Source organism: Somniosus microcephalus, chromosome 5 (genome assembly GCF_052327205.1).
Source record: "Somniosus microcephalus isolate GS21.2 chromosome 5, FLI_Smic_1.0, whole genome shotgun sequence".
NCBI lineage: Eukaryota > Metazoa > Chordata > Chondrichthyes > Squaliformes > Somniosidae > Somniosus > Somniosus microcephalus.
The window spans coordinates 150,064,633-150,089,439 of NC_140991.1; the positions used below are offsets into that span (position 1 = coordinate 150,064,633).

The 24,807-nt window shown below is 50.5% G+C and overlaps 1 long non-coding RNA gene across 1 annotated transcript in view; it reads right to left on the reverse strand.

Annotated features, from left to right (window-relative positions):
* Positions 1 to 7,642: 7,642 nt before the first annotated feature.
* LOC147117397 (uncharacterized) overlaps positions 7,643 to 24,807 on the reverse strand; it is a 93,260-nt gene continuing 76,095 nt past the window's right edge. Inside the window, exon 3 of the long non-coding RNA XR_015078445.1 lies at positions 7,643 to 7,963. This is a non-coding gene — a long non-coding RNA (uncharacterized LOC147117397). The remainder of the gene's footprint in view (positions 7,964 to 24,807) is intronic.

The window sequence follows — 24,807 nt, forward strand, 5'->3', positions numbered from 1 at the left end:
TGTGAGTGAGTGTGAGTGTGAGTGAGTGTGTGTGTGAGTGTGTGTCTGTGAGTGTGTGCGAGTGTGTCTGAGTGTGAGTGTGTTTGTCTGTGTGTGTGAGTGTGTGTGATGGATTGTGAGTGACTGTGAGCGTGAGTGACTTTGTGTGTGTGTGTGTGTGTGAGTGTGCCTGAGTGCGAGTGTGTTTGTCTGTGTGTGTGAGTGTTTGAGTGTGTGTGTGTGAGTGTTCATGTGTGTTTGTGAGTGCGTGTATGCATGTGTGAGTGAGTGTGTATGAGTGTGTGTGTCTGTGTATCTGTCTTTGTAAGTGTGTGTGTGTGTGAGTGTGCGTGTGCGAGTGGGTGTGTTGGTGAATGTGTGTATGAGTGTGTGTGCATGTGAGGGTATGGGTGTGAGTGTCTGTTTGTGCGTGAGTGTGTGTGTGTCTTTTAGTGAGTGTGTTTCTGTGTGTGTGTCTGAATGTGAGTGAGTGTGATTGTGTGTGAGTGTGAATGAGTGTGTGAGTCTGTGTGTGTGTGTGTCTGTGTGTGTGTAAATGTGAGGTTTGGTGAGTGAGTGTGTGTTAGTGTGCGTGTGAGTGTGCGGATGAGCGTGAGTGTGTGCGAGTGTGATTGTGTGTGTGAGTGTGAGTGTGTGTGTGAGTGTGTGTATGAGTGAGTGTGAGTGTGTGTGACTGTGTGAGTGAGTGTGTGTATGTGTGAGTGTGTGTGTGTCTATGTGTGTGTGAGTGTGTGTGTGTCTTTGCGTGTGTGTGAGTAGGTGTGTGGGTGAGTGTGTGTGTGTGAGTATGTGTGTGTGTGTTGTGTGTGTGTGAGTGTGTGTGTTTGTGACTGTGTGTGTGAGTGTGTGTGCGAGTGTGAGTGTGTGTTTGTGTGTGTGTGACTGTGTGTGTGAGTGTGTGCGAGTGTGTCTGAGTGTGAGTGTGTTTGTCTGTGTGTGTGAGTGAGTGTGAGTGATTATGAGTAAGTGTGAGTGTGAGTGACTTTGTGCGTGAGTGTGTGTGAGTATGTGTGTATGTGAGTGTGTGTGTGTTAGTGTGTGTGTTTGTGTGAGTGTGTTTGTGAGTGTGTGTGTGAGTGTGTGTGAGTGAGTTTGTGAGCGTGTGAGTGTGTGTGTGTGAGTTTGTGTGTGTGTGTGTCTGTGTATGTGTGAGTGTGTGTGTCTTTTATGTGTGTGCGTGGGTGAGTGGGTGAGTGTGTATGTGAGTGTGTCTGTGTGAGTATGTGTGCGTGTGAGTGTGTGTGTGTGTGTGTTTGTGTGTGAGTGTGTGTGTGTGTTTGAGTGTGTGTGTGTGTGTGTGTGTGTTTGTATGAGTGTGTTTCTGTGTGTGTGTCTGAGTGTGAGTGAGGGTGAGTGTGTGTGTGAGTGAGTGTGTGACTCTGTGCGTGTGTGTCTGTGTGTGTGTAAATGAGAGTGTGCTTTTGTGAGTGATTGTGTGTTTGTGAGTGAATGTGAGTGTGTGTTAGAGTGTGTGTGTGTCTGTGTGTGTGAAAGTGTGTGAGTGTGTGTGGGTGGGTGTGAGTGTGTGCGAGTGTGAGTGTGTGTGTGTGTGAGTGTGTGTGTGAGTGTGTGTATGAATGAGTGTGAGTGTGTGTGAGTGTGTGAGTGAGATTGTATATGTGTGAGTGTGTGTGTGTCTGTGAGTGTGTTTGTGTCTTTGTGTGTGTGTGAGTAGGTGTGTATGTGAGTGTGTGTTTGCGAGTGTGTGTGTGTATGTTTGTGTGTGAGTGAGAGTGTGTGTGAGTGTGTGTGTGTGTGAGTGTGAGTGTGATTTTCTGTGTGAGTCAGTGTGTGAGTGTGTTTTGTGTGTGTGAGTGTGTGTGTGGGTGTGTGGGTGTTGTGAGTATGTGAGTGAGAGTGTGTATGTGTGAGTGTGTGTGTGTCTGTGAGTGAGTGTGTGTCTTTGTGTGTGTGAGTTTGTGTGTGTGTGAGTGAGTGTGTTGTGTGTGACTGTGTGTGTGTGTGAGTGTGTGAGTGTGTGACTGATTGTGAGTGAGTGTGAGAGTGTGTCTGAGTGTGAGTGTGTTTGTCTGTGTGTGTGAGTGTGTGTGTGTGAGTGTGATGGATTGTGAGTGAGTGTGAGTGTGAGTGACTTTGTGTGTGTGTGTGAGTGTGTCTGAGTGTGAGTGTGTTTGTCTGTGTGTGTGAGTGTTTGAGTGTGTGTGAGCGTGTGTGAGTGTGTGTGTGTGTGAGTGTTAATATGTGTGTGTGAGTGTGTGTATGCATGTGCGAGGGAGTGTGTATGAGTGTGTGTGTCTGTGTATCTGTGTTTGTGAGTGTGTGTGTGTGAGTGTGTGTGTGTGAGTGGGTGTGTTGGTGAGTGTGTGTATGAGTGTGTGTGCGTGTGAGTGTTTGTGTGTGTGTGTCTGTTTGTGTGTGAGTGTGTGTGTGTGTTTTAGTGAGTGTGTTTCTGTGTGTGTGTCTGAGTGTGAGTGAGTGTGATTGTGTGTGAGTGTGAATGAGTGTGTGAGTCTGTGTGTGTGTGTCTGTGTGTGTGTAAATGTGAGGTTGGGTGTGTGAGTGTGTGTTAGTGTGTGTGTGTGTGATGGTGTGGGTGAGTGTGAGTGTGTGTGTGAATGAGTGAGTGTGAGTGTGTGTGACTGTGTGAGTGAGTGTGTGTATGTGTGAGTGTGTGTGTGTCTATGTGTGTATGAGTGTATGTGTGTGTGAGTAGGTGTGTGGGTGAGTGTGTGTGTGTGAGTGTGTGTTTGTGAATGTCTGTGTGTCTGTTTGTGTGTGTGTGAGGGTGTGTGTGAGTGTGAGTGTGAGTGTGTGTGTGAGTATGTGTGTGAGTGTGTTGTGTGTGTGTGAGTGTGTGTGTTGAGACTGTGTGAGTGAGTGTGTTTTTGTGTGTCTGTGTGTGTGTGAGCGTGTGTGTGTCTTTGTGTGTGTGAGAGTAGGTGTGTGTGTGTTTGTGAATGCGTGTGTGTGTGAGTGTGTGTGTGAGTGTGTTGTGTGTGTGTGAGTGAGAGTGTGTGTGTGAGTGTGCGTGTGTGTTTGAGTGTGAGTATTTGTGAGATTGTGTGTGAGTATGTATGTGAATGTGTGTGTGAGTGAGTGTGTGTCTGTCTGTGTGAGTGAGTGTGTGTGAGCGTGTGAGTTTGTGAGTGTGTGTGTGATTGTGTGTGTGTCTGTGTGTATTTGTGTGTGTGAGTGTGTGAGTGAGTGTGTGTGTGTTTCTGTGCGTGTGTGTGTGTGGGTTTGTGTGTGAGTGTGTGTGTTTGTGCCTGTGTGTGTGTGAGTGTGTGTGTGGGTGTGTGTGTGGGGGGTGTTGTATTTGTGAGTGTATGTGTCTGTGTGTTTGTGAGTGTGTGTGTGAGAGTCTGAGTGTGTGTGTATGTGAGTGTGTGTGAGTGTGTGTGTGAGTATGTGTGCCTGTGAGTTTGTGTGTGTGTGTCTGTGTGTGTGAGTGTCTGTGTGTCTTTGTTTGTATGTGAGTGTGTGTGAGTGTATGTGTGTGTGAGTGTGTGTGTTTGTCTGTGTGTGTACGTGTGACCGATTGTGAGTGAGAGAGTGTGAGTGAGTGTGTGTGTGAGTGTGTGTGTGAGTGTGTGCGAGTATGTCTGAGTGTGAGTGTGTTTGTCTGTGTGTGTGAGTATGTGTGTGTGTGTATGAGTTTGTGTGTGTGTGTCTGTGTGTGTGTGAGTGTCTGTGTGTCTTTGTTTGTATGTGAGTGTGAGTGTGAGTGTGTGTGTGTGAGTGTTTGTGTGTGAATGTGTATGTGTGTGTGTATGAATGTGTGTGTGTGTGTGAGTGTGGGTGAGTGTGAGTGCTTGTGTGTGAATGTGTATATGTGTGTGTGTGAATGTGTGTGCGTGTTAGTGTGGGTGAGTGTGAGTGTGTGTGTGTGTGTGTTTGAGTGTGTGTGTGAGTGTGTGTGAGTGTGTGTGTGTTTGTGTGTGTCTGTGTGTGTGAGTGGGAGTGTATGTGTGTGAGTGTGTGTGTGAGTGTGTGTCTGTGTGTGTGAGTGGGAGTGTATGTGTGTGAGTGTGTGTGTGTGAGTGTGTGTGAGTGTGACTGATTGTGAGTGAGAGAGTGTGAGTGACTTTGTGTGTGAGTGTGTGCGAGTGTGTCTGAGTGCGATTGTGTTTGTCTGTGAGTGTCTGTGAGTGTGTGTGTGTTAGTGTGTGTTTGTGTGAGTGTGTGTGTGAGTGTGTGTGTGAGTGTGTGTATGAGTGAGTTTGTGAGTGTGTGTGTGCGAGTTTGTGTGTGTGTGAGTGTGTGTGTGTGCGAGTGTGAATGTGTGTGTGTGAGTGTTATTGTGTGAATGTGTATGTTTGAGTGTGTATGTGAGTGTGTGTGTGAATTTGTGTTTGTGATGGTGAGTTTGTGTTTGGGTGTGAGTGTGTGTGTGTGAGTGGGTGTGTGAGTGTGTGTGAGTGTGTTGTGAGTGTGTGAGTGTGTGTGTGTGTGAGTGTGTGAGTGAGTGTGTGTGTGTGGGTGTGTGGGTGATGTGTGTGTGTGAGTGTGAGTGCATGTGTGAGTGTGGGTGCATGTGTGAGTGTGGGTGTGTGAATGTTTGTGTGTGAGTGTGACTGTATTTCTGTGTGTGTGAGTGTGGGTGTTTGTGTGAGTGTTGGTTTGTGTGTGTGTGTGAGTGTGTGTGAGTGTCTGTGTGAGTGTGTGTGTGTGAGACTGAGTGTGTGTGAGTGTGTGTGTGTGAGTGTGAGTGTGTGTGAGTGTGAGTATTTGTGAGTGTGTGTGTGTATGTATGTGAATGTGTGTGTGAGTGTGTGTGTGATTGCTTGTGTATGTGTGTGTGAGTGTGTGTGTGAGTGTTAGTGCGTGTGTATGAGTGTGTGCCTGTCTGTGTGTGTGTGAGTGAGTGTGTGTGAGTGTGTGCATGTGTCTGTGTTTGTGTGGGTGAGTGTGTGTTTGTGTGAGTGTGTGTGTGAGTGTGTGTGTGAGTGTGTGTATGAGTGAGTTTGTGAGTGTGTGAGTGTGTGTGTGTGAGTTTGTGTGTGTGAGAGTGTGTGTGTGTGCGAGTGTGAATGTGTGTGTGTCAGTGTTATTGTGTGAATGTGTATGTTTGAGTGTGTATGTGAGTGTGTGCGTGAATGTGTGTGTGTGATGGTGAGTGTGTATGTGAGTGTGTGTGTGAATGTGTGTTTGTGATGGTGAGTGTGTGTTTGAGTGTGAGTGTGTGTGTGTGAGTGGGTGTGTGAGTGTGTGTGAGTGTGTTGTGTGTGTGTGAGTGTGTGTGTGTGAGTGTGAGTTTGTGTCTGTGTGTGTGTGTGTGAGTGAGTATGTGTTTGAGTTTGTGTCTGAGGGTGTGTGTGTGTGAGTGTGTGTGCATGTGTGATTGTGGGTGTGTGAATGTTTGTGTGTGAGTGTGACTGTATTTGTGTGTGTGTGAGTGTGGGTGTTTGTGTGAGTGTTGGTTTGTGTGTGTGTGAGTGTGTGTGAGTGTCTGTGTGAGTGTGTGTGTGTGTGAGACTGAGTGTGTGTGAGTGTGAGTGTGTGTGAGTGTGAGTATTTGTGAGTGTGTGTGTGTATGTATGTGAATGTGTGTGTGACTGTGTGTGTGATTGTTTGTGTATGTGTGTATGAGTGTGTGTGTGAGTGTTAGTGCGTGTGTGTGAGTGTGTGTCTGTCTGTGTGTGTGTGAGTGACTGTGTGTGAGTGTGTGCGTGTGTCTGTGTTTGTGTGGGTGAGTGTGTGTGTGTGTGTGTGTGTGAGTGTGTGTGTGTGTGTGATAGTGTGTGTGTGTGCGAGTGTGATCGTGTGTGTGTGAGTGTTTGTGTGTGAGTGTCTGTGTTTGAGTGTGTATGCGATTGTGTGTGTGAATGTGTGTGTGTGTGAGTGTGGGTGAGTGTGAGTGCATGTGTGTGTGAGTGTCTGTGTGTGTGTGATTGTGAGTGTGTGTGTGAGTGTGAGTGTGTGTGAGTTTGTGTGTGTGTGTCAGTGTGTAAGTGTGTGTGTGAGTGTGAGTATGAGTGTGTGAATGAGTGTGAGTGTGTGTGTGAGTGTGTGAGTGAGTTTGTGTGTGTGTGTGAGTGTGTGTGTGTTTGTGTGAGTGTGTGTGAGTGAGTGTGTGTGATTGTGTGTGTGTGTGTGAGTGTGTGTGTGTGTGAGTGTTTGTGTGTGTGTTTGAGTGTGTATGTGAGTGTGTGTGTGTGTGAGTGTGGGTAAGTGTGAGTGTGTGTGTGTGTGAGTGTCTGTGTGTGTGTGTGATTGTGAGTGTGTGTGTGTGTGAGAGTGAGTGAGTGTGAGTGCGTGTATGTGTGAGTGTGTGTGTGTGATTGTGAGTGTGTGTGTGTGTGAGTGTGAGTGTGTGTGAGTTTGTGTGTGTGTGTGAGTGTGTATGTGTGTGTGAGAGTGTCAGTCTGAGTGTGTGAATGAGTGTGAGTGTGAGTGTGTGAGTGAGTGTCGGTGTCTGTGTGAGTGTGAGTGTTTGTGAGTGAGTGTGTGTGAATGTGTGTGTGTGAGTGTGAGCGAGTGTGAGTGTGTGTGTGTAAGTGTGTGAGTGAGTGTCTGTGTATGTGTGAGTGTGAGTGTGAGTAAGTGTGAGTGCGTGTGTGTGTGTGTGTGTGAGTGTGTGTCTGTCTCTGTGTGAGTGTGAGTGAGTGTGTGTGTGTGTGAGTGTGTGTGTGTGAGTGTGTTTGAGTGTGTGTGTGTGTGTATGAGTGATTGTGTGTGTATGTGTGTGATTGTGTGTGAGTGTGTGTGTGTGTGAGTGAGTGAGTGTGTGAGTGTGTGTGAGTGTGTTTGAGTGTGTGTGTGTGTGTGTGTGTGAGTGATTGTGTGTGTATGTGTGTGATTGTGTGTGAGTGAGTGTGTGTGTGTGAGTGAGTGAGTGTGTCTGTGCGTGTGAACCAGTGAGTGAGTGAATATGAAATTGGTGAATGAAAAGCGAAGGATTCTACTAACCATGTATTTGGGGTGCTTTTGAGTCCTTCCCTTCCCCCACTCCCTCTATTGTCTCCATGCCTAAAATCTGAAACACCCTCTCCTCATAAGGAGTCATAGGTCTTAAATGAGGAGGAAGCCCCTCTGATCATCATCTGCTGCTTCATCATATGTAAAGCGTTCCACAAGAAAATAGAAAAGTTGCAATATAAAAGAAAGCGAAAATCAGTGGCAACAAAGCATCCAACCCACCACCCATCTTATTTTAGTTTTAACATGAAGCATGTGCGGAGTTTATGTTTCAGCATTCCTAGCTTGCAAGACTTATATACAGCAATGCCAGTACATTTATGTGGCAGCACTACAGAGTGCCCTGTGGAAATATGGGCATGGCTGTGTACCCTGCAAAAATTACATTTGGCTTTTCTGGGTCCACAAACAGAAAAAGTATTTTAAACACTTCTTTGTGAAACTGGTTGCTCTTTACTTAAGAAATTAATTTGCTTTCTGCATTTTAGAAGTATGGCATTAGATTACAACTTTGTTTTAAATGGAGATTGTTATGGCCATTTTGATAAGCTCCTCATTGTTATTCATTGACAATGACCAAACCAGTTAGCTACAAGGGAATGTTTTTATATTGGAACTAAAATGTTCAAGTACATTTCTCAGGATAAGCTGATAGGACAAGTTACCATTGTTTATGATAGGAATGAATATTTATTAAGAAAAAATGATTACAGATGCATTTCTGGATCTACAGGTAGCCTCAGGAAATCAAATCAAATCAAATCAATTCAAATCAACTTTTATTGTCATTGTTAGTGCACAAGTGCAGTACAACGAAATGTAGGCTTGCGGCTCCCGAGAGTGTACATTTGGATTAAGACATTTAAACATTCAACATACATTTGGCTTGTAGTATATTAACATAAATATAACCATAATAAAGTGCATTGGCAGATGTGCAGGCTTTAGAGTTTATTTGTGGAGTTCAGTAGGATGACAGCCCTGGGAAAGAAGCTGTTCCTAAATCTGGTCGTACGGGTGCGAATGCATCTGTAGCGTCTCCCAGATGGCAGGAGGGCGAACAGACTGTGTTCCTCTTTGATATCTATAAAGAACACAAATTGAGCTTTGAACCAAATTTAAAATAAACCATAAAAGCTACCTGTTGTAGGTAGTCTCACACTCTTTGGTTTCAGCCCAGTAGCCCAATGCTAAACTACATTTTAAACACACCTAAGCAGTTGCTTAATGTTACGAGAAAATGATTGCTTGTGACTGCACACTCAACTATGATATATTAAATTTGCTATATATATTGCACACTACTTATTTGGACATTACTATTCCCGGGCCTCGGGAAACCTGGCAGCTGAAGGGAGGCGAGGATGGTACAGGTAAGTGCCTTTCCAGCACCGTTTGTGGGCCAGGAGAAGCAGCAGTGCTTCCCCCTGGCCCATCAAGCTAACTTGTTAACCTCCCCGGTGATGAGACCCCTGTACATTACCTCTGCCCCATTTTTGTAGAATGCCAACAATTTTTTATACAAAATAACTCAGCATTAATTTTGCATTTCCTGCATTCTCCCAGACCTACCCTCCCCCACCACCCCCGATCTTCTCCTCGGCCTGCGATCTATCCACGACCCCCACCAATGTACCCCCCGACCCACGATCTCGACCTCCCTCCTCTACACTCCCTGTTGTGCAGGCCTACCCGCCGACATTATATTTATGTAACCCTATAGATGCTGTCCTGTACATAATAGGTCTATATATTAAATATCTGCAAAATGAAAAAAAGTGTACACAAATTATACAGCTAAGCTTTGCAGACAATTTTGATATTTCCTGCGAAACAAATTTTAAGTTTACATTCTGCACAGAATTTCAGTGTGCTAATGACAGACTAATAGAGTACAAGAGTCTGGAGTTTAGCTTCAGAGGGAGTTCCTCCTCAAGGAATATTCTTGCCGTTAAATTTGGCAGGATGTGAGGGAAACCCATACTTCTGGGTTTACAGACCACTAGACGTCCAACCCCCCGCTGTCACGGGGCCGTGCATTCACGGGGCCATTTTGCTAGGGTTTCGGTAGTGGACTCAAGTGCAGGAAACCTATCCAAGGACTCGAGACCGGGTAGAACGCGAAAGATGCTTCCTTGAGACTCGAAAACACAGAGAGACTCGAGAGAGCTGCAACATGCAGGCAGGCGAACCCAGGACTGAGCAAAGAGGACAGGAAACAGGAAGCTTAAATACAGGCCAGAGTGGTCACATGACATAATTAATCAAATGAGACAGGAGACAAATACATTAACAAGACACAGGTGAGGACAGAGGCACAGAGAAACAAGACAAGGACAAAACTGAACAACTTTATTAACCAGCCTGATTACTCTGATGAGATCAATTACTCGAGAAACAGATGAGGAGAGGGGCCCAGAAGGCACAGCAGCAGCGCACCGAAGCCTCAAAAACCACCCTCAGGCGGCGAGCAGAGGGAAGTGCCGCTGAAGCCGTTACAGTACCCCCCCCCCTTTTAGGGACGGCACCTGACGTCCCATAAGCCTAAGATGATCGCAATTTTTTTTTTTTTATTTTTTTTTTTATATACTTTATTTTTTAGCGAGGCTCGAGAATTAAACACAAAAAACACAGTGGGAGCTCGGGAGTGCTCGAGAGTTCAACAGCACAAGACACAGCAAAAGCCCAAATATTTGCCCAAGATAACTTGAGAGTTTATCTTGTGCAGGAGAGCTCGAAAGTTTTAACTTGTCCAGGAGAGCTTGAGAGTTTATCTTGTCCAGGAGAGCTCGAAAGTTTAACTTGTCCAGGAGAACGCGAGCATTTCTTATCTAGGAGAGCTCGAAAGTTTCTTATCCAGGGGAGCTCGAGAACTTAACTTGCCATGGGGAACTTGAGAATATCTTATCCAGTAGAGCTCGAAAGTTTCTTATCCAGGGGAGCTCGAAAGTTTATCGATACCAAAGCCAAAGAGTTCGAGAGTTTATTTTGTCCAGGAGAGCTCGAGAGTTTATTTTGTCCCGGAGAGCTCGACAGTTTACTTAAATTGCCCAGGAGAACTGGAAAACTCCTTCTCTTCTTTCTTTTCTTTACTCCTTATCTTGTCCAGGAGAGCTCGAAAATCAAACTTGTCCAGGAGAACTCAAAAGTTTATCTTGCCCAGGAGAGCTCAAAAGTTTATCTTGTCCCAACCAGGAGGGTAGCAAAACACAGCGGGGGTCCTCTTCCTAGGAGACTCAAAAATTATACACAAAGACACAGCGGGGAGTCTTCTTCCTAGGAGACCAAATATTTGCCCAAGAGAGCTCGAGAGTTTAACACAACGAAGGCCCAGGAAGCTTGAGAGTTCACTTGAGAATTTAACAATGAAGGCCCAGGAAACTTGAGAGTTCACTTGGGAGTCTAACACAGTAGAAGCCCAGGATACTTGAAAGTTAACTAGAAAGTTAGCACAATGAAAGTCCAGGAAACTTGAAAGTTCACTCGAGAGTTTAACACAATGAGGGCCAGGAGACTTGAGAGTTCACTCGAAAATTTAACTTGAGAATTTAACACAGTAGAGGGCCAGGAAGCTTGAGAGTTAAACACAATGAAGGTCCAGTAGACTTGAAAGTTCACTTGAAAATTTAACACAACGGGAGGCCCAGGAAACTTGAAAGTTGACTCGAAAATCTAACACTATGAAGGTCAACAGGAGGCCCGAGAGTTCACTTGGGGTCCAACACAGTAGAGGCCCAGGAAGCTTGAAAGTTAACACAATGAAAGTCCAGGAGACTTGAAAGTTCACTAGAAAGTTTAACACTGGAGACTTGAAAATTCACTCGAAAATTTAACACAGAGGGGGTCTTCTTCCTAGGAGACTCAAAAATTAAACACGAAGAAACAGCGGGGAGTCTTCTTCCTAGGAAACCAAATATTGCCCAAGAGAGCTCGAAAATTAACTCGAGAGTTTCAAACCTTGGCTGGTTGGTTTCTATTGGGTCCATGTATGGCTCAGTCCTACTGTCACGGGCCGTGCATTCACGGGGCCGTTTTGCTAGGGTTTCGGTAGTGGACCCAAGTGCAGGAAACCTATCCAAGGACTCGAGACCGGGTAGAACTCGAAAGATGCTTCCTTGAGACTCGAAAACACAGAGACATAGTAACACTCGAAAGGAGATTCCTTGAAACTCGAAAACACAGAGTGACTCGAGAAAGCTGCTACATGCAGGCAGGCGAACCCAGGACTGAGCAAAGAGGACAGGAAACAGGAAGCTTAAATACAGGCCAGAGTGGTCACGTGACATAATTAATCAAATGAGACAGGAGACAAATACATTACCGGATTGCCTCCCCCTCTTCCGTGGCCATGTTCGCGCCCGGGTGGCCCTAGAGATGGAGCACGCGGTGTCCGCCGGCACGCTCGAGCTCTTTCGTGACCGGTGGGCGCCGCGGGGACTGGAGTGCATTGTTAATCGGGACAACCAAATTTTAATTTGATTGGTGGAGGGTTATTTAAAAGGGTAATTGGGTTGTTGTCACCTTATTTGTGAAATTGTTTCTTTTTTATTTGGGTCCAATGAAAAGAGAGGAGACAAATACATTAACAAGACACAGGTGAGGACAGAGGCACAGAGAAACAAGACAAGGACAAAACTGAACAACTTTATTCATTCTCTGCCTTGCTGTCTGTGGTGCTGGTTGGAGCTGCAGCAGAGTGGAAAGTGGTGGTCGCCTTGACCAGGGAGTGGAGGGGAAGGAGAGACCCCAGGCCACCACTACCACAAACCAGCAACAATCTACAACTGAGGTGCCTGGAGAGAGAAGAGGAGAGGGAAAAAGGAGGCCAACATCGACAAGAGGAGACGCTTTTCCACCACTGCCTCCCCAAATTGGCCTCCATTCCAGGAGAGGGACAGAGGGGAGAGGAGCAGCACGCAACACCCACTACTTGGAAGGAGGGTAGGAACAACTTCTTTTTTATTGAACTTCTGCAGGTGGGTGTCATTCGGTGCATTCCCCAAAAGACTTTGTATTGTGGGTGGGGGGAGGAAAGAAGACCGGCCGGAAGACCAAGGTGTGTCTGTGTGTGCGTCTCTTGCAGTTTACTAGGCCACGCACACCACTAATAAGCGCCCCTTCCATTGCCTGGCCTGGGATAGCTGGAGCTGCCTAGCTGAAGCCTTTCAGTACATCGCGAAGACCTGGTGTGGGGCTGAGCCTGGGCATTCTCCAGCTTTCCCAGGTGAAGACATCTTCTCCCCCTGCCCGAAGAACATCTTAAGACTTTGTTACACCATCGGGGGAGTACACCCTGCCGACACCCACCCACCGAACAACACCCTGAGTGGGGACCCTGCCTTTTCGGCTCCCCCCTCCTTCCCGTCCCCCTCTTTCTCTCTCCTTGTCCTCTCTGCCTCTGCCTCTCCAAAAGGCATCTCTTTTTAGACATACTAATTGCCAATTGAGCAGAGGGAGGAAAGGGCCCTCTCCCAATTAACATCATCAAGGGGAGAGGCTGCCCAGTTAATTTACACTCCCTCTGCTCAAGACTCTTTTCCCTGAGGCCTTTAAACACCTTCAGGCCTGTGACTTTTGGGGTGTGTGTAGCTCTTTTAAATCCACCCCACCATGGCGTCTACATCTGCGGCGGCGGCGGGGCCGGCGAGGACATACGCGGCGGTGGCGACGAAAGCCGCGGCCGCTCCCGCTTCCGCTGCTGCCCCGTCGCCGTTCCGCCTAATGACCACAAAACTCGGGGTGAAGAGCTACACCCACCCCAACATGACTATTGAGGCGTGCGTGAAGGCTATGGCCGGGGTTGTCGGCCCTCCGGCCATAGTGGCCGCCTCAAAAATGTACGGGAAGGCTGTCTTCTTCCTGGAGTCCGAGCGGGCGGTGGCCCTGGCCATCGCTCAGGGGCTCACCGTGGGCGGGACTTTCCTGCCGGTGGACCCACTGGAGGCCACCGCGCAGAGGGTGGTTTTATCAAACGTCCCGCCCTTTATCACCTGTGAGCTCCTCCTCCCCCACCTACACCAACTCGGGGAGGTGAGGTCGGGGATTTCCCCGATCCCGCTCGGACTCCGGGAGAGCAGCCTTCGCCATGTCTTCTCCTTCCGGCGCCAGGCCTTTATCCAGCTGGCGCGGGAGGGGGAGACGGACGGGGCTTTCACGGTCCTCCACGGGGGGACCTCGTACCGCGTCTTCTGGACGTCGGACGGCGTGCGGTGCCACGCCTGTAGGGAGGTGGGGCACGTGCGGAAAAACTGCCCCGCCTCCAAGGCCGCCAGGTCATCTGGCGTGGCCAAGGCTGGCGCCGTCGCCGCTCCTCCTTCTGGGTCTAGCCGCGCCCCCGCTCAATCGAATGCTACCGGGGCGCGGTCGTCGTCGGAGGCCAACGACATCCAGGCCTCCGGCGGGGGGGAGGAGGGAGGTCCGGTCAGAAAGAAGGCGCGGGACAAGACCAGAAACCGTAGGGTGGGACCCCCCGCGGAGAGCGTCCCCCTGAATTTGGAGGCCCTGACGCCCGAGCGCGTAATCGCGATAATCGCGGAGTGCGGAGGTGGGGGGGACCTCGTGCCCGAGCCTGTGGCCGCGACCGCCGAGGCGGTCACACCAGAACCTGCGGCCGGGCTCGGGCCCGGGGGATCCAAAGAACTCGCTCCACCAGAAGGAGCAGGGGAGGCCCCTGAGGAAATGGAGGCCTCCCTTTACCCCTCCGCGCTGAAAAGAAGGCGCGACCCCCTGGATGAGGAGGAGGACCGGGAGGAGGAAGGTCCCTCCGGTCAGGGGGAGTCGTCGCCCGCCGCGGGCACTGCGCCCCACCCCACCGCTAACACCATTACGGGCGAACGGCAGGGGTCGCCTGTCCCTGGGGAGGCTGAGGCAGAAGCGTCTGCCCAGCTCGTGCCTCCCGGGGATGGGGACGAGACCCTGCCCGTGGGGGGGGTCGCGGAACAACCCGCGGCGGTTATTGAGCCATTGCTGGTGCCATTGCCCCTCGACGGGTCGGGCGGCCAGGGGACCGGGTCGGGCGAGTCGTCTGAGGACGAGCTCGCCCAGAACGACCCGGATTTTTCCCAGGTGCTGCTCGACCTCGTCGAGGTGTGTCAGAATTTTCCCCCGTCTGCTGGGTCAGAGGCCGGTGGCGTCGCTGAGGAGGGCCCTCGGTCTGTGTCTCCGGCGCCGGGCGACTTGGAGGAGGTCCGGTTTTTGTATTCTCCGGTCTCTCCGGCCTCTCCGGTCGTTCCGGCGCCTGGGGCGGAGGGGGTCTCCGAACCGCCGCCGCCTGCTGGCCCGGCCCCCCTAGAGGAGCCCGGGGGGGAATCCTCCGCTACCGATCCTGGGGGTGGGATCCGGGCGGAGGCGGGGCCGGCTGTCGCGGCCGGGCCGCCCGATGCGCATTGCGTGGTGGACGGTTCGGCCGCCGGTGGCGACACCCCGGAGGAGGACGGGGACTCGGTGGTGGGGGCGGAGGAGGACTTAGAGTCCGTCGCCGACGAGGCGATGGATGACCTCGCGCCCCTCGCCGGGACCCCCCTCGTTCTTATTCCCATCAGGGAGCTCCGGGAATTTGTGGCCACGAGCCAGGGTCGCCGCAGGACCCAGCAGGCCCTCGACAGATGGTCGGGGCTGGCGCTGCTCATCGGGTCGGCCCACGTCGCCTACAAGACCATGGGTGCGGACGCGGGCGTGAGCCCGTCCGAGCTGTGTCGGTTCCGGGCATTCCTCACCGGGCTGCTAAGGGAGTGGCGGTCGGCTAGCGGCCGCCCTCCCTTCCCCCGTTAGGTTTAAGTAGGGGTTGGTTGTGCTTCTGAAATGAAGATAACCATAGCCAGCCTCAACGTCAACGGCAGCAGGGAGGCTAGCCGCAGATTTAATAACTTTTCGGTCCTTCGGGACGGGAAGTATGCGGTGTGCTTCCTGCAAGAAACCCACACCGTTCCGGGAGACGAGGCCACGTGGCTCCTGGAGTGGCAGGGAGGGGTCAACATGAGTCACCTCTCCAGTGTTTCCAGTGGGGTGGCTATCTTGTTGGCCCCGCATTTTCAGCCGGAGATCTTGGGGGTCAAGGAGCTCGTGCCGGGCCGCTTGCTCCAGGTCACTGTTCGCCTGGGGGGCGTGCCGTTCCATCTAGTGAACGTGTACGCCCCTCAGGCTGGTGCGCAGCAAGCGCGCTTCTTTGAAGAAGTGTCCACTCTTTTGGGCTCCATCGACGCGGGCGAGTGCGTCATCCTCGGGGGGGATTTTAATTGTACCCTCGAGGCGAGGGACCGCACGGGTACCCAGCCGTGCCCAGCGGCGATGGGGAAGCTGAGGGACCTGGTCGGGTCCCTCGACTTGGTGGACGTCTGGCGTAATCTCCATCCCGACTCCAGCGCCTTCACTTTTGTGAGGTCTGGGGGAGGAGCGTCCAGGATCGACCGCCTCTACATTTCCCGGGCATACGTCTCCTGCGTTCCGGCGGCTTCCGTGCGGCCGGTGCCGTGCACGGACCACCACCTGGTGTGGGCGGAGCTCGTGCCGCCGCGCGCCGGGGGGGGGTCCGCGTACTGGCACTTTAACAACCTGCTGCTGGAGGACGCGCGGTTCCGGGATTCGTTCGGTCGGTTCTGGGTCGGCTGGAGAAGGAAGCAGGGGGGCTTCCCCTCCTTGAGGCTATGGTGGGATGTGGGCAAGGCTCACATCCGTCTCTTCTGTCAGGAGTACGCGAAGGGGTCGACCAAGAGGCGGGAGGCCCGGGTCGGGCAGTTGGAGAAGGAGGTGCTCGACCTGGAGTCCCGTCTCGGTCAAGTCGCCGAGGACCCGGCCCTGCGGCTGGCGTACGAAGAGAAGAAGGGCGCGCTGAAGGACCTGCAGCTCGTCGGGTCCCGAGGCGCGTACGTGAGGTCGCGGATCCAGTTCCTGCGGGACCTGGACCGCGGCTCCCCCTTCTTCTACTCGCTGGAAAAAAGACGGGGGGTCCATAAGCAGCTTTTGGAGCTGCTGGCCGACGACGGATCTCCGGTCTCGGATCCGGAGGGAATCTGCGCGGAGACCCGCGCCTATTACGGGGCTCTGTTCTCTCCGGACCCGTCCAGCGAGGAAGCGCGCAGAGTTTTGTGGGAGGACCTGCCGAAGGTCGGCCTGGAGGGCGCCGAAAAATTGGACGCTCCTCTGAGTTTGGAGGAGCTGTCCGGCGCCCTCCGCCAGCTCTCTAGGGGGAAGTCCCCGGGGCTGGACGGGCTGACCGTGGAGTTCCACAGGGCGTTCTGGGGCATCCTGGGGGGCGACTACGTGCAGGTCCTGGGGGAATGTTTGGCGACCGGGGAGATGCCCCTCTCGTGGCGCAGGGCGGTGATCGTCCTGCTGCCTAAGAGGGGTGATCTCCGCCTCCTTAAGAACTGGCGCCCGGTCTCCCTCCTCAGCACGGATTACAAAATCTTTGCCAGGGCCATGTCCGTTCGCCTTGGCACCGTGCTGGCCCACATGATCCATCCCGACCAGTCCTACACGGTCCCGGGCCGGACCATTCACGATAACATCCATCTGGTCCGGGACCTGGTCCACCATTCCCAGAGGGCTGGTCTGTCGGTCGCCTTCCTTTCCCTGGATCAGGAGAAGGCGTTCGACAGGGTGGATCACGAGTATCTTTTCGGGACTCTGCGCGCATTCGGGTTCGGGACGCATTTCGTCGCCCGGATCCGACTTCTGTACGCTGCCGCGGAGTGTCTGATTAAAGTTAACGGGTCCTTGACGGCGCCCCTTCGCTTCGGGAGGGGGGTGCGTCAGGGATGCCCCATGTCCGGCCAGTTATATGCCATTTGCGTGGAGCCATTCCTGCGCCTCTTGCGGAAGAGGTTGGCGGGATTGGCTCTGCAAGGGCCGGGCGTGGAGGTGGTCCTCTCGGCTTACGCCGATGACGTGCTCCTCATGGTCACGGATCCCGTTGACTTGCGGAGGATGCGGGAATGCCAGCAGATTTACTCAGACGCATCCTCCGCCAGGATCAACTGGGGGAAATGTTCTGGACTCCTGGTGGGTCAGTGGCAGGTGGACTCTCTGCCGGAGGAGTTCAGGCCCTTCGCCTGGAGTACGACGCACCTCCTCTACTTGGGAGTCTACCTCAGCCCGGCCGAGGACGCCTGGCCGGCGAACTGGCACGAGCTGGAGGCCAAAGTCACCGCTCGCTTAGGACGCTGGACAGGATTGCTCCGAGTGTTGTCCTACAGGGGTCGGGCGTTGGTCATAAACCAACTGGTGGCCGCCATGTTGTGGTACCGGTTGGTTACTCTGATCCCCCCCCCTGCGTTTGTCGCCAAGATACAGAAGAAGCTCGTCGACTTCTTCTGGAGCAATAGGATACACTGGGTCGCTGCCGCGGTTCTGAGTCTCCCGCTTAGGGAGGGCGGTCAGGCGCTGGTGTGCCTTCGCACCCAGGCTGCGACTTTCCGTCTTCAGACGCTGCAGAGATACCTGTACGTCGAGAATCCTCCCAGATGGTGTGCGCTGGCGACGTATTTCTTCCGCCAGCTGCACGGCCTCAATTACGACATGCAGCTCCTGTTTCTGGAAGTGGGCAGCAGGCGTGCCAGCCTGCAGGAGCTGCCTGTCTTTTACCAGGAACTGCTATGGGTTTGGAACTCCGTCGCCTCCAGGTGGAGCTCTCCCCCGTCAGGAATGGCGGCTGTCCTTCGAGAGCCGCTGTTCAGGAATCCGCACCTCCGCGTCCGTGAGTTCGGGCGTTTGGCGGAGCGGAGGGCTGTGCCTGGCAGGGTGACTAGAGTCGGGGACCTACTCGATGGTGGAGGAGCGGGCTGGATGGCGCCGGAGGAGTTGGCGCGGCGTATGTCGTGGGGCAACGTCCGGCTCGCGGTCGATGCCATCGAGGCGGTGAAGGCGAGGTTGCGCCCCGGCGCCACGAGGTGTATCGAGGCGGCTCAAGCGCGTGGGGCGATCCCGCCCGGACTTACTCCCGTTCGGACGGAATTCCATATCGGCGCCCTGCCCCAAAGCTCCCCTAGGGGTTTGGTGCCTCACAACTTGAGCCGTCTCGAGGAGATGCCCTCTGTGCCTTTCCATTCTGCGCGGAGGGGTTTCCTGTACGGGCTGCTCTTGCACACCTTCCACTTTGCCATCTTCGCCTGCCGTCCGGACACGCCGTGGCGTGCCGTTTTACCTTCCGGCGGAGGCGGAGGTCCCCAATGGGGGGCTCTCTATGCGGGAGTCTTCCCTTGTTCTATTGGGGACTTGGCCTGGAGGGTGTTGCACAGAGCAGTCCCGTGCAATAGGTTTTTAAGTAGGTTCACGGACTCCCGGGCCGCCTGTTTGTTCTGCGGTCTGAAGGAGTCCGTGTTCCATGTGTATGTCGAGTGTGGGAGGTTGCAGCCCCTCTTTCACTATTTGAAGGGGCTGCTCCTCAAATTTTGGCTGCACTTCAGTCCCACGCTCTTGATCTACGGTCACCCGGTGCGGAGGGGAGCGGGCAGGTCGGAGGACCTCCTCGTGGGCCTGCTCCTGGGCCTGGCCAAGAAAGCCATTAATTGGTCCAGGCAGCGGGCGGCCGAGGGGGTCGTCCGGCCGGATTGCCTCCCTCTCTTCCGCGGCCATGTTCGCGGCCGGGTGGCCCTGGAGATGGAGCACGCGGTGTCCGCCGGCGAGCTCGAGCTCTTTCGTGACCGGTGGGTGCCGCGGGGACTGGAGTGCGTAATCGATTTAAGAGGCCAAATTTTAATTTGATTAATCGGGTTATTTAAAGGGTTTATTTGTTTAAGGGTTTATTTTTGGGTTTATAAAAAGAGGACAAAACTGAACAACTTTATTAACTAGCCTAATTACTCTGATGAGATCAATTACTCGAGAAACAGGTGAGGAGAGGGGCCCAGAAGGCACAGCAGCAGCGCACCGAAGCCTCAAAAACCGCCCTCAGGCGGCGAGCAGAGGGAAGTGCCGCTGAAGCCGTTACACCCGCACCCCCCTCCCCCCGGCCCCCGCCTCCCCCCACTCTCCCTGCCTCCCCGTAACTATCAGGGCCTTTGACACTGAGCTCAGTAATATGCTGACATAACTCAGATCTGTTGGCCACGTATCAAACTTATAGGAGAAGCCATTGTAAATCTGACACTATAGAGTGTAATGGTATCAGCAAATAGTGATGGTATTTGCCTGTTTGATTATGATGCCTTACCAGCATGTTTGCCTGATTGATTACTTATGCCTGACCAGCAGAGGGCATGTGAGAGACAAGCAGTTTAGTTTTGGTTTCGTTTTAGATGGATCTGTAAGATGGTGTCTCCTGTAAATGCTGTTAACTGAGTTGAACATACTATAGATAAAAAGTCATTCTCTTTCATAAATGTCTCGTCATTGAACTCACATACAAATCAATACATGGTGTCAGAAGTGATTGAAAGAGATGAAGAGGAAAAATCTGAAGTTAAATCAGCTCTCCACATATTAGCAAGCCAAAAGAGAACATTGTTACTTACCATTGGAGAATAGCTAACGAAGTGAAAAAATGGTAGGATTACACCCACCGGCGAAGCTTCAGTTGACAGGTAATGTGGCTGAAAATTGAAGGAGGTTCAAACAACGTTTGGAGTTGTATTTAGCGGCAATCGGAGCTGATGAGAAAAGTGATAAAATGAAAGCGTCAGTGTTCTTACATGTCGTGGGTGATGAAGCGCTGGAGGTGTATAATAACTTCACATTCGCTGCTGATGGAGACAAAATGAAGTTGGATAAAATAATGGAACAGTTTGAGGCCTACTGCATACCTAAACGTAACGTGACGTTTGAGAGGCACAGGTTTTTCACATGTGTACAGAAAACGGGAGAGACTATTGATCAGTATGTGACTGAACTGAGAAACCAAAGCAAAACATGTGCATTTGGGGGACTGACAGACTCGCTGATAAAAGACAGACTGGTGTGTGGTATTCCAGATAATGGTCTAAGGGAAAGACTGCTAAGAGAGCAAAATCTAGACCTGGGAAAAGCCATAGCACTGTGTAGGGCTACAGAGACTGTGAAGTCGCAGGCAAAAGAGCTGTTCAGTGACAGCAGCTGCAACATGGATGCAGTGAGTAAGAACAGACACAAACCATTTAACAAAAAGAGCGCCAATGTGAAAAAAGAGGCGTGGCCAGTGAACAAAAATGAAAGGGACAATCGAAAGTCATGTAGTCGATGCGGTACACAGCATACACCAAAAAAGTGTCCAGCATATGGTAAAACATGCAATAGTTGCAACAAAAACAACCATTATGCCCGTTGCTGCAAGAACCAAGCGCAACAAAGCAAGGTCCATGCAGTAGATGAAAGCGAGATAGAGGAGTTCTATGTAGATGTTGTGTCTGAAAACAAAAAAGAAAAAAAAGGCTGGATGTTGACACTAAAAATGAATGACATACACATTCCATTTAAATTGGATACTGGAGCACAAGTTAATGTGATATCAGAGACTGATTTTAAGAAAATTAGACCCAGACCAAAGATACATGGAATAAAAGTGAAAGTGACAGGATACTCAGGTACTGACATACCAGTGAAAGGAAGATGCATTGTCACAGTGACACACAAGGACAGAGGGCACACGCTAGCATTAATCGTGGTGCCAAAGGATGTGCAAGCCACACTAGGTTTAAAAGCCTGTGAGAGACTGAACCTGGTAAAGAGGATCCTCGTTGTGGAAAGCGAAGGAGAGACAGTCTATGATGAACTCATGAAAGAGTACAACGACTAATTTAAGGGTCTAGGCTGCATTCCAGGAGAACACACGATCAGAGTAGATAAAAGTATACCAACGGTCATACATCCATGCAGAAAAGTTCTGTTTGCTCTTCAAAAGCAACTGAAGACAGAGTTGGACAGGATGGAAAGCCTGAACATGATTCAGAAGATAGATGAGCCAACTGAGTGGGTGAGTTCCCTCGCGTTGTGGACAAAAAGAATGGAAAGCTCAGAATTTGCCTGGATCCAAGAGATCTAAACAGAGCAATAAAGAGAGAGCACTTCAAGCTTCCTACACGTGAGAAAATCATGTCACAGTTTGCAAATGCAAAGTATTTCAGCAAGTTAGATGCATCATCAGGATTTTGGCAGAAGAAATTGGAGGAGGCAAGTTCAAGACTGTGCACGTTCAACAGTCCATTTGGCAGATACAGATTCCTAAGGTTACCATTTGGCATTGCCTCAGCTCCTGAAGTGTATCACAAAACTATCCATATGATCTATGAGCATCTGGAGGGAGTTGATGCATCGATGGATGACATCATAGTATGGGGAACTACGAGAACTGAGCATGACGAGAGACTGAAAAAAGTGCTGGAAGCAACAAGGAAAACAAACCTGAAGCTGAATAGAGAGAAATGCCAGCTCGGGGTGACAGAACTGACATTCGTGGGAGATATCCTTAGCAGTGAGGGCATCAGACCAGATCCCAGAAAGGTGTGCGCCATTGAGAATATGCCAAAGCCACAATGCAAAAAGGACATGCAGAGGTTAAATGGAATGATCAACTACATGGGTAAATTCATATCCAACCTCTCAGAAAAGATGGCGCCACTGAGACGACTAACTGAAAAGAACATAGAATGGGAATGGAATCATGAGCATGAGAAGTCATGGAGCGATCTAAAGAAACTGCTCACAGAGGAACCAGTTCTGAGGTTTTATGACCCAGCGAGACCCATCAAGATATCAGCAGGTGCATCACAGAGTGGGCTCGGTGCCGTTCTTCTGCAAAAATATGACTACTGGCAACCTATTGCATATGCATCGCACTCAATGACAGACGCGGAGCCGCGATATGCTCAAATAGAAAAGGAGCTGCTCAGCATCACATACGCCTGTGAAAGATTTCACCAGTTTGTGGCAGGACAAGCAATCAGTGTCGAGACTGACCATAAGCCCTTGATTGCATTGTTCCAAAAGCCACTAAATAGCTGTCCGCTTAGAATACAAAGAATGATGATCAGGCTGCAACGCTATACACTGAATGTTGCGTACACACCGGGTAAGCTGATGTATACAGCAGACACGTTGTCCAGAGCTGTTGACCCAAGAGAGCCCGCAAACACCAAAATGGATGAAAAAGTGAACGCCTACGTGGACATGATCACAAGTGCACTGCCCATAGCAGATGCAAAAATGGAGCTCATAAAGACTGAGACAAACAAAGATGAAACACTGAGACGACTGAGGAAAAGCATCTTGGATGGGTGGCCCAACATGAAGCAAGACTGCTCACCTGACATGGCAGAGTACTGGAACTGCAGGGCGGAACTATCAGTGGTCGAAGGCATCATCTACAAAGGAAGTAAAATAGTTATCCCAAACAGTCTGAGAAAAGAGATGCTAAAAAGGATCCATGGAGGACATCTGGGAATCGAAAAGTGTAAGAAAGGAGCACGTGAGGTGATGTACTGGCCACAAATCAACCAAGATGTGACAAATGAGGTGTCAAACTGCACAATATGCCTGAAATATCGAGCAAGCAATCCGGTAGAACCACTAAAGCCACACCCAGCGCCAGACAGACCTTACCAGAAGGTAGGCGCTGACCTATTCGTATGTCAAGGGAAGGACTATCTTGTAGTCACAGGCTATTACTCCCTGTATCCAGAGGTGTTTAGACTGTACACCACCACTGCAGATGCTGTGATAACATGTATGAAAGCCATATTCTCCAGACATGGCGTGGCAAGCGAGGTCTTCACAGACAACGGACCCCAGTTTTACAATGCAAGTTTCCGACACTTTGCCAAAGAGTGGGACTTTGTCCACACAACGTCAAGTCCTCACTTTCCACAGTCCAATGGACTAGTGGAAAAATCGGTCCAGACAGTGAAAAGACTGATGTACAAGGCAAAAGACAGTGGAACTGACTTCTACCAGAGCATGCTTGTATACCGCACAACGCCGCTCGAGTGTGGTATGTCACCAGTCCAACTCCTTATGGGACGTCTGCTAAGGTCAAACCTACCCATCCCGGAGAACCTCCTGAAAACAAAAGAGGGGGAGAAAGTGAGGAATTTCAAAGAACAACAGAAAGAAAAGCAAAAGTACTACTATGACAGAGGAACACAAAACCTACCTGAACTCCACACTGGTGACCAAGTAAGGTTCAAAGACAAAACAAACATATGGACTCAGAAGGGAACTATCCTGAGTGAAGTTCAACCAAGATCATACACGATACAAACAGGTGAGGGTGCTGTTCTGAGAAGATATCGTTGAGATCTTCTCATGGGACCAGCCACAGCAAGTCAAAAGCCGGATACTGTTGAACAACCTGATCACACAGCAGGTCAAAAGACTGATACTGTTGAACAACCTGATCACACAGCTGAGAACCAATCATCCGAGGCAACAACTCAGATTCAAGGACAATCAATCAGAAAATCCTCAAGACACGTGAAGCCTCCTGAGAGACTCATTGAGCAAATTTAAGGACTATTGTTATAGAAGGAAGTAATGTTATCTTATTCTTTCTTCAAGTTCTAGTGTATTTACATATTTCATGTGAACACACAAAGCAAGGTTAAAAACCCTTGATAATGATAATGTTAATGTAAGTTCATTAAGTGTTACAGTTAAAATGCAGATTAATACAAAGAAAACATGTTGTTAGTTAAAAGTAAAATACTTTTGTTTTAAGAAAGGGAGATGTAATGATATCAGCAAATAGTGATGATATTTGCCTGTTTGATTATGATGCCTTACCAGCATGTTTGCCTGATTGATTACTTATGCCTGACCAGCAGAGGGCATGTGAGAGACAAGCAGTTTAGTTTTGGTTTCGTTTTAGATGGATCTGTAAGATGGTGTCTCCTGTAAATGCTGTTAACTGAGTTGAACAAACTTTAGATAAAAAGTCATTCTCTTTCATAAATGTCTCATCATTGAACCCACATACAAATCAATACATGGAGGGCAGAGTTTTTTCACTTTGGTAAAAAATTCAACCTGATGGCCTTTCCGTGCACACAAATGTTCCCACCACTGCCCTGGCAAACCTCCTGGGGTTAGCCTAATTTAATTATTTTTGGCAGGTTCCCAGTGGAATTGTAATGTGTGCTGGGGTTCCACAGCGGGACTGGAAGGGGAGCTGGTGGTGATGGTTGGGGCCTGGCTGCTTGCAGGACATGTTTACTTGCAGCAGCAGAGCAGGCTGGCTGCTTCCAGGACATCTGAAGAGGAGGGCCAGATTTGCACAAAAATCTAGAAATTGCCCAGTTAAGGAGTGCAGTTGATTGCAGGGCAGGTAATGTCACTTCAATCATTACTGCCCACTTTGAATATGTCTGCCCATATTTGGGCGGAGACATTCAGTGTAATGTATGTACCTTTAAGGGAGAGAACTACTTTTTACAGCTCCTGTATACTGTAGTACCGGCAGTGAACACACTTCTATATAAACCCTGAGTAGTGATCTGTACAGTTAGTTCGAGAGTAACCCTCATTCAGTAAACACCTGTTGAATCGTTCCCTGCAGTCTGTTGTCTGATTATTGAAGGACACAACATTAAGATACACGGATCTAACAGTGGCGACGATGCAGATTTGAACCTACCTGCAACTCTGCATCACCTCCCAGGGATTCGCTCCTGGAGAACAGTGGAAGAAGGTCGAGTCCAGAAGCACGGGTGTCAACCACGGGCAACCGCCCAGTCATCCAGCGAAGATTTGAGCATCGCAGGGGAGGCTGTCGAGAGCCAGGCTTGGCTTTCCAGTCATGGTGGTCCAGCGAAACGGGCTGGCAACAGGTACTGTGCAGACCCTTCCCAAACAGCGACAGGCTAGAGCCCGACCGAGCGGCACAGAAAAAGGCCAAGCAGCGTCGACGGGGGAGAGATAGAGGGCAGAGCGCACAGGGCGCAGCCGGTGTTCAGGACCGAGCGGTGTCAACGGGGGAGAGAGGCGAGAGAGAGCAGAGCACAGCTGGTGTTCAAGGGCCGAGCAGCA